Raw genomic sequence first — 9,608 nt, 5'->3', positions numbered from 1 at the left:
GTATGTTAATCTATTGCATGAAATTGTGGAGAATCAAGGACGTCGCACCAGAGATCGATGGAAGCAAGCTGCCAGATATAAAATAATACACAAGTAATACCTTTTCACACCATGGTTAATAGTTTGAGATGGTTATCAAAGCTCCAAGTCTAGTGATAGTCATGTGGTGAGTTTCCCATTTATGTCCTTGTATTGGTATCCAGTTATACGATGGGAATCTTGAATAGCATCATAGCGCTTAGTGAGAGATGGGAGACAACCAGCAGAATTTTGGATGAGCCAAAGCTTATGGAGAGTCTACTCAAAGGCCAGCATGGAGAACATTAAAGTAGCTCTTGCAGAGATGTTTCCTTCCTCTTGCACAGTCTCATTTTAAAAAAAAACAACTTCGAACTTGAAAAAGAGGTTTGGATTTTGGAGTATGGTGGAACAGTCAGTGTCCGCCATTGTTACTCGACTGAAACTCACTAACTTTGAGATTCTACATATCCACGGACTAACATGGAAATCTAGAGGTCACTGTCGACGATTCCACACTTCTTTCCAGGAGGTAGTGTTGAGACACCCTCAAGTGCGAATCTGTGAATTCATAAGAGCTTCTGTACTTGTGCTATCATCTTGCTGGGGAAAGAAAGAAAGTTGAAAATGTTGAACTTTGTTTAATGTGTAACTGTCTTTTGATGGCAAACTGACCTCATAATTACTTCTAAACACCCTCACTGGCCTTGAAAAACTAATTTCAACTTCACATTCTAGTATAAAAAGGATATACATTTTAATTTGTTAACGCTTGTTTATATTTATAGTTTAGCTTCTAACGAAGTCAAAACATAATCATTTACTTCTATATTAGAAAATTTAATGTAAAAGTGAAGGACAATGTATTTTTAAACTGTTTTGCTGTGTGAGAATTATTCACAGAATCACAGAAATGTTACAGAGCAGAAGCAGGCCATTCGGCCCAATGTGGCTGCACTGGCTCTTCGAAATGAGCATGATTACCTAATGTCAAACTCCTGCCTTTCCCCCATACCTTGCACACTTCTTTGATCTAACTACCATCCAATATTCAAAATGATTGCAGACATGAGCAAACCCAAGCCAGCTTTTGGAATATATAGTGGGTTTGCATTTCTAAATGAATCCAATGTGAGACTGATTGGTCACTGCTTCAAAGTTGGAGCCACTGTGATCTTACCGTGCACAAACCCATACCTTCAGCATAAAATAAGAATAAAATGACTGCTCTAAATTCTCAGAAACTCCTTTTAAACAGCAAAATCTGTGCCATTTTCTTCTGTTCTGCCCTTACAATGGAGACAGCATCTGAGATATGATTCAACAATGTGCCAAATAACCTCCACGTTCACTTCTGTTGGCCAATGGATCCAGTTAGTAGTTGTTAGCATCTGTTTGACTGTGTGGGATGATCAGGTCTGTGCTCGGGCAGAATCCACACAAGTTAACATTCTTCAGCAGAGGGTCACCATCATATAATCAAATAAGGGAACCCCCTCATCATCTCCTGTCTCAAGTCCGCGCACACTGTGGCTATTTTGAAATAGCAGAATAATTCACCTCACTGAAGGTCACAGGTATAATGACAAGGCTAGTGTCTTGCGGCATTTCAGTGAGTAATGCATCGTTGCTTCTAAATGTAAGCTGTCACTCACTTTAGGGCTTTGAACAGAGATGCAATTATCTAAATTGTGCAAATGTATTGCAATTATAGATCATTGCAGATGTGAATTGAGGTGCCTTTATCATAACATTAATAGTGGAATATCATGTTTGTTGAAAAAATAGTGGGAATATGGATTTAAAATACAGCATTTACTTCAACTCAACAAATGTATTTCTTAGCGCACTAGGTAGAAATGAGTCTCAAATTATTTTGTTCTGTGATTTTCTATCAGCCAATCAAAACTATTTGTCATTTTTGTTCTTGCTGCTTATTTTGCAATAGCTGTATCATCTTCTATCTGAATAAATTACGCAAAATATGTACTTTTCATAGACTTGACCTAGGTTTCTTACTCTTTTATTTCCTGCATGGGTGCATACTTTTGTAAATGTGGCATTGAAAACTGAAATAATAAATTCTGGGGAATGGATTGCGCAGTTTCCTTGTATCTATGGTAATTGGGATAGAATCTAAACCAACCTGTACAGAGAGTCTACCCATCTCTCTCTCTGTGCTGGTTGCACAGAACCTTGGGATAAGCCGGCATCTCTGTAAATTTGCCAGGCTCTTTCCTGTGTCTCTGCAATTGTCCTCTCGATCAGGCTCACAGAGTGACTTGTAAATGTGACTTCTCACATGCAGAGGTTCACACGCAGGACCCTAATCTTTGCAAACAGAAGGATCACATCCATGCATTGTGCCTTTACAACTAACGCTTGGCGGACATTCTCTTTGGAAATGCCTTGACCAATCAGAGTGGACTTGTCTGGTTTGAAATCAAACAAAAGTGTGGCAGTTAACTAAAAACTGAAAGAACTGAAGATGCTGTAAATCGGGAACAGAAACAAAATTGCTGGAGAAGCTCAGCAGGTCTGGCAGCATCTTTGAAGGAAAAAACAGAGTACGTTTCGGATCCGGTGACCCTTCCTCAGAACGCTGAGGACAGCTCTGAGGAAGGGTCACCGGACCCGAAACGTTAACTCTGTTTTTTCCTTCACAGATACTGCCAGACCTGCTGAGCTTTTCCAGCAACTTCTGTTTTTGTTCTTGGCGGTTAACTGTTGCCTTGTGTATTCTCCATGGCAATGTCTCGACCAGAGTCCATTTGTCAACCAATTAGCACACTCTTCTCATGTAGTATAAATTGTTGTTTCCTTTGAAAACTGGTATTCTTGCAATTCTGTCCTGATTTGTACAAAACAAAGAGCTTTGACTGCAGGTTTCTAAGATCTTTGCTAATTTTCTTCTCACTCAAGTAGTTATGTAGTTCCCTCTTGAAAAATACGATGGAAACTATATCAGCAGCCTATCGGGAAATGTCCTGCATTCCACATGAATGGTCTCCATCAGATAAGGGTCGTGCTAAATTGCCCATAGTGTCCAGGGATGTTGGGTGGATAAGCCATGGGAAATGCAGGGTTACAGGGATAGGGTAGGGGGTTTGGGTCTGTGTGAACTCAAGGCTGAATGATCTGCTCCTACACTGGACATTCTATGATTCTAATAGAAAAGAGTTGCCTGTCATGGTCTTGAAATTGACCAGCAAGCTATCAATCCTATCATTGGAGCAGGCATCTGCCTTGAATTTCATGGAGTATTTGATTCCTGTAAAGGGACAGTCCAGGTTAGCAACTAAGTTGTGCTTCTGATCCCAATGTTTGTAGAGTTTGCCATGGGAGAGCCATTTACCCATGCAGTTTTCAGAGTCACGTTACAGGTGCATCCTTTCCTATCAGTTAATAAATCCATTAACTGAAAAGACTAAGAATATGAAGACATTTCCTGCACCCCAGCCCCACTCCGCCCCCCCGCAACTTGCCCACTTGTAAGGTGCTATGGGGACCTGTATCTCCTGTTAATGTTTGCGTGTTCTAACATGGCTCATTAACGTCTGCTATGAATGATGGATCACTGTGAGAATAAATCCTGCTGGTTACTGAATGTCCAGACCGCTATCACACTACAACCAACAAGACCAGAAACAGATGGTGGGTGATAGAGCAAAGTTTGTGAAGCCTTTTTGCATTGTGTAAATTTGTTAAAAGTTACATTGGACAGGATGAAAAGTAAGTAAATACAATGCATTGTTTTGACTTTCAGATATTTTATACTTCTTGTTTAAAATTCTTTGGCTTCCTCTTGTGTAGAGTTGGTCGCCCAGCTATAGGAAGGATATTATAAAGCTGGAGAGGGTTCAGAAGAGATGTACCAGGATGTTGCCGGGTATGGAAGGTTTGAGTTATAAAGAAAGGCTGGGACTTTTTTCACTGGAGCGTAGGAGATTGAGAGGCAACCTGATAGAAGTTAATAAAATAACAAGATAGAGTTAATAGTAGTTGTCTTTCCGTTAGGATTGGGCACATTTTTAAGGTTAGTAGAGAGAGATTAAAAAAAGACAGGAGGGGCAAATTTTTTTTTGCACGGAGAGTGGTTCACATGTGGAATGAACTTCCAGTGGAAGTGATGGATGTGGGTACAATTACAATGTTTAAAAGATATTTGGATAAGTACATGAATAGGAAAGGTTTGGAGGGATATGAGCTAGGAGCAAGCAGGTGGGACTGGTTTAATTTAGGATTATGTTCGGCAGGGACTGGTTGTACTGAAGGGTCTGTTTCTGTGCTGTATGACTCAATTGTCTGTGTATTCATCAAAGCTGTAGGAGGCAGAATAGCAAGTCTCAACCAGCCCTCTGAGTTTAAGTAGCTTAGCTGTATCTAACTCGGTCAGTGCCTGAGAACCAGGCAATTTCTGTGAGAAATCATTGTAGCAGTCATGATTGATTCCTAACTGTTTCCTCTCTACCCCCTGAGATATGCAAGAGTTAATTGCTTGTTATCTTGGTTGAGATTTAAACATTTGAAGGTGAATTGATGCAGTGGCACTGTTATGATATTGGTTTGCCTCTTTACGACATTAATGTCCCTCAGTGTGGACAAGGTTTTCACATCATTAAGCTTAATTGTTTCTAAAATATTTCACAATGTGAACTTGGGTGACGTGCCTGAGCATAACACAAGGGATGCAGGGAATGTCCTGACTTCCAGCCTGGTTAGGTTAGTTCATTAGAATCTCCTGCACCTCATGGAAAATGGGACAATAGTTTCTTCTCTAGCAGTCTGACCCAAGAAAGTACGTTTAACTCAGACTAGTTAACTGGAACCAGTCCTGAAGAAGAGTCATACCAGACTTGAAACGTTAACCCTGTTGCTCTCTCCACAGATGCTGCCAGACCCTGCTGGGTTTCTCCTGCATTCCCTGTCCTTGCTTCATATTTCCAGCATCTGCCTTATTTTGCTTTTATCCACCATAGTTCGCCACATTCGATCTCTATTTGGAGATCTATAGCAGACCTGTCTCTGGGGGGCTCTTGTGGTGCAGTGGTAGCATTTCTACTTTGAAGCCAGGAGACTGGGGTTCAAGTTCCATCTGCTCTAGGGTGTGTAATAGCATCACTGGACAAGCTGACAACAAAATATAACAAGACCTGGCTTTGGAAGGTTTTTTCACATTGGTATCAGCTCTCATTCACTGGGTAGCATTCCTGTCTTCGAGTGTGAAGGTTATGAGTTGACACTTCTCTGCTGAGTGTTACTTCAGTAACCCAGGCTGATACTGCAGTACAGCAGTGACTGAGTGCTGCACTTCCAAAGGTGTCGCCTTTCAGCTAGTATGTTTAAAACATGTTCCCATGTGTCTTCTCAGGTGGACACATCTCGCAACAGTCATCTTGAAGACGATTAGGCAGGTTGTCTCCAGGTGTCCTGGTCAATATATATCCCTCAAGCAACAGAACAGGTTCTCTAGTTGTTATGTGGTGTTTATGTGAGCATGCTGCACTTCCTACGTTGCAACGGTGATTCCTAAGTACCAATGCTTAGGGACCTGCAAAGATCACACACCTCTGACTTTTCTTTATATGGACAAGTCAAAAACGACATTGATTGTGAGAAATCACAGTGCACAGGGTGGCTCCTACTTTGTAGTCTAACCTACCATTACAATCCTGCCTGGAGTTGTACAACACCTACACCAACAACTTTGGATCATTACAGCAGAACAGCCTTCCCATTGCACTGTTGTGCAGTCTCAAGCTAATATAAGCAGCTAAGCCAAAGACTCATTCATTCCTGTTCAGCGGCAGAAGGTACACATGCAGCAAGTGTTGCTGCTGTTTGGTTTCTGGAACTGGTATAACCCTCTCCTTTTTCTGTAAGAGTTGGTGTGAGGTACAGAACAGTGCATCAGCATGTAGCTGAGGAGAGAACAATCCCAATACAGCCAGAAACCTCAGGTGACCCACCGAAAGAGAGCTGGGTTTGAGTGTTGACAGTGTGAAAGTTAAACATGAATACGAGATTGACGTTAAGTGACTGCAATCAGGGATTTAATGCTTTCAAATTCCTCGAGTCATAATTTAAACAGTGCAAGATGAAAAGTCAGAGTTGAAAAATCAACAACAAAAGGGAGAGGATGAAATTAATTATTAGTTCAGCCAGACTGGGCTATCTCTAAGCCAGACATCGACTGCCTGGGATTTAAGAACTGAAATCTGTTGTTCCTATCGCACAGAAATGCAGAAAATAGGAGCAGGCATAGGCCATTCGGCCCTTTGAGCCTGCACTACCGTTCAATACGATCAGGGCTGATCATGCAATTGCAGTATTCCATTCCCACTTTTCTCTCCATACCCTTTGATCCCTTTGGCACAAAGACCATGTCAAGCTCCCTCTTGAAATATGTCTAATGAGCTCACCCCTTAGCTTTCTGTGGGAGAGAATTCCAGAGGTTCACAACTCTGAGTAAAGAAATTCTTCCCCCTCATGTATGTAATTTGTATACCTTTTATGGGACCCCATCCAAAATGTCAATTCACCTGTTATCTCCAGGTATGTTGTGCATTGCTTGCTAGTCCAGTCTTAATTGCCCATCCCTAATTGCCCTGGAGAAGGTGGTGGTGAGCCACTCTCTTAACCACTACAGTCCTTGGAATGTAAGTACACTCTCAGTGTTGTTAGGGAGGGATTTCCAGGATTTTAACCCAGTGCCACTGAAAGAATGGCAATATATTTCCAAGTCAGGAAATGGGGTGAGATATTGCGATCTGTCCTCTGTTGGGAAGATAGCAGGCCTAGGAGGCCAAAGCCTCAAAATTCAAACTGGACAGTGCATGAATGTTGTCAGGCAGCATGAAGGGTAGTGGAATGTTAAAAATATCCCCCCCACCCCCAACCATCCCCCATCGCCAGCAAGCTGCTGAGTTGGAGTTCGATGGAGTGAGCTGAGAATTTCAAAACTGAGATTGATAGATTTTGTTCAATAAGACTTTGAAAGGATTGTGTAAACAAATGGAGTGAAGATAAACAGCAGCCTTGATGCACCTGAATAGCATGATAAACTTCAGCAGCTGAATAGCTTCCTTCGTTTCTTATGTTCCTAAGGACCCTTCTATCTTCCCACAGATCGGTTTTTCTTCATGTGTCTTCTGCTATCTCTGTCTTCTGCTGTTGTTCAGTCGTGTTCCAGCCATTGCACCTGTGCTGGAGATCTAGCCAATTGTAAGTTTGTGTCTTCGCTGCAGGAGGGTAAGTACAATCCCAGCAGGAGATGGAAGCAGCTCGTGTTAAACTTTTTCCTACAGTGCGAAATGAGGGGGAATTGAATTGCTTCAAAAATCATTTTCCCGTAAGCTTCCCCTCTCCATCATCCTAATTTGTCACCGCATGCATTGCCTTGCTGTTCCTTCTCCCTGCGTGCTCACTGTGTTGTAGTGTTGGTGGTAATCCTGTAAGAGTTTTCATGCTGAAGCATCACAAGTGGGTACAGCACAGTGGTTAGCACTGCTGCTTCACAGTGCCAGGGACCTGGGTTCAATTCCACCCTTGGGTAACTGTGTGGAGTTAGTTCATTCTCCCTGTGTCTGCATGGGTTTCATCAGGGTTTCCTCCCATGGTCCAGAGATATGCAGGTTAAGGTGGATTGGCCGTGCTAAATTGCCCATAGCGTCCAGGGATGTGCAGGTTGGATGGATTGGCCGTGCTAAATTGCCCATAGCATCCAGTGGATCCATTGATCTTTGCAGCACACTGCTGGTCACAGGCCTCCAGTCTGAACTACCACCCTCTGTCTCCTACCTTCAAGCCACTTTTGTATCCAGTTGGCTAGCTTTCTTTGGATCCCATGTGATCTAAACTTACTAACCAGTCTACCATGTGAAACCTCAGCTAAGGCCTTGCTGAAATCCATGTAGCCAACATCTACCACTCTGCCTTCATCTATCTTCTAGATGACCTCTTCAAAAAAATTCAATCAAGTTTGTGAGACACTATTTACCATGCCCAAAGCCATGCTGACTATCCCTAATCAGTCCTTGCCTTTCCAACTGCATGTAAATCTTGTCCCTCAGAATCTCCCCTAACAACTTACTCACCATTGACATCAGGCTCACTGGTCTGCAGTTTCCCTGGTTTTTTCTTGCAGCCTTTCTTAGTATTAGGGTCTCCATGCTCGCTTTTTTAACATTGCATTTTACTTAACAATGGATTCTGGTTGTTCCATAGTATGCAGTCATCACCATTTACTGAATAAGTTTATTCTTTGCTTGAGATCTGATGAGTATTAATTTAACTCTGTAATTGTTTTTAAAGTTTACCTGCTGATTGTGGGGACATGCTCTACCTTGTTGTACTGGACTCTTTAGACTTGTTACCTTGCCAACGTGGCCTCTGTTGAACATGTCAAACAGCTTATGAAGTACTCAGGTTAAACTTGAAACGCTTCTGTCTCCATGGAGCTGAGCTCCTCCAGCACTTTGTTTTATTTCAGTGCTGTCTCCATGCCACATCCACGTTCAAACTATGGTTCATATTGAGTTTGTTGATCTTAGTGACATTTGCACATGGAGCACCCCTGACCCCTGGTAATGGAAAGTAACAGCGATCTCCCGTGAATAATTCTGTTAGTGGTCAGTATCCGAGTAACATCTGCTGGATATGCACATGTGTGAATGTGGGATGAAGATGGACCTGAGCTGAACCCTGAGATGCTTAATGCAGGAAGGATGACCTAGTCACTTAGAACCGAAGCAAACCAAGACACCAGTATGAACCGATCAGGGTGGTGATTACTCTGCATTTAGTTTCACTGCACAGGGGAAGGGCAATATCCTTGGGAACTCATTTAAAATGATTGCAATGTCTAAAAGAATTTAGAAGGTTTAGAATCCAAGAATGCATTACCCCAAAAACCTTCTGTGTTGTGGAATTTGTTGTAGCCAATCCAATAGAAGTCATAACATCTATCAAAGGGGTTTGAAAGTGAGGGGGAGGTTATGGGGAGAGGATGGTTTCACTCATGGGAGGGAGGGCAAAGCTAAGGGGTCATAAATGTAAGAGTTGCTAATAAATCCAAACTATCTTTCAAAAGAAAACTCTTTATCCAAAGAAGTGCTAAAATCATAAAACAGAAGAGGAAGTTGGCTATTCAGTCCATCGAGTCTGCACGCCCATTCAATGAGATTGTGATTGATCTGATAACTCTCAACTCCACTTTCCTGCCTTTCCCCCATTATCCTTAATTCCTTTCCAGATTAGAAAACCTGTCTGTCTCAGCCTCGAATATACTTCGTGACCCAGCCTCTACGGTAAAGAATTCCACAGATTCACGACCCTCTGAGAGAAGAAATTCCTCCTCATCACTGTCTGAAATGTGTGACCGCAGAGATTAGTGTGCGGAACTCACTACCACGTGGAATGGTTAAAATGAATCACATTGCATTCAAAGGGAAGCTGAAAAGTGGGTGAAGGAGAGAGGAAAATGCTGTTAGATGAAGAGTGGGAGGATGCTGGTGATAAGTGTAAACTCGAGCATAGACAGGCACCAGATGGTCTATTTTTCTGCAGTGCTTTCTATGTATATCTATGTT

Source organism: Rhincodon typus, chromosome 28 (genome assembly GCF_021869965.1).
Source record: "Rhincodon typus isolate 14 chromosome 28, sRhiTyp1.1, whole genome shotgun sequence".
Taxonomy (NCBI): Eukaryota; Metazoa; Chordata; class Chondrichthyes; order Orectolobiformes; family Rhincodontidae; genus Rhincodon; species Rhincodon typus.
The sequence above is the reverse complement of the archived record's forward strand: the minus strand, read 5'-3'. Positions refer to the sequence as shown.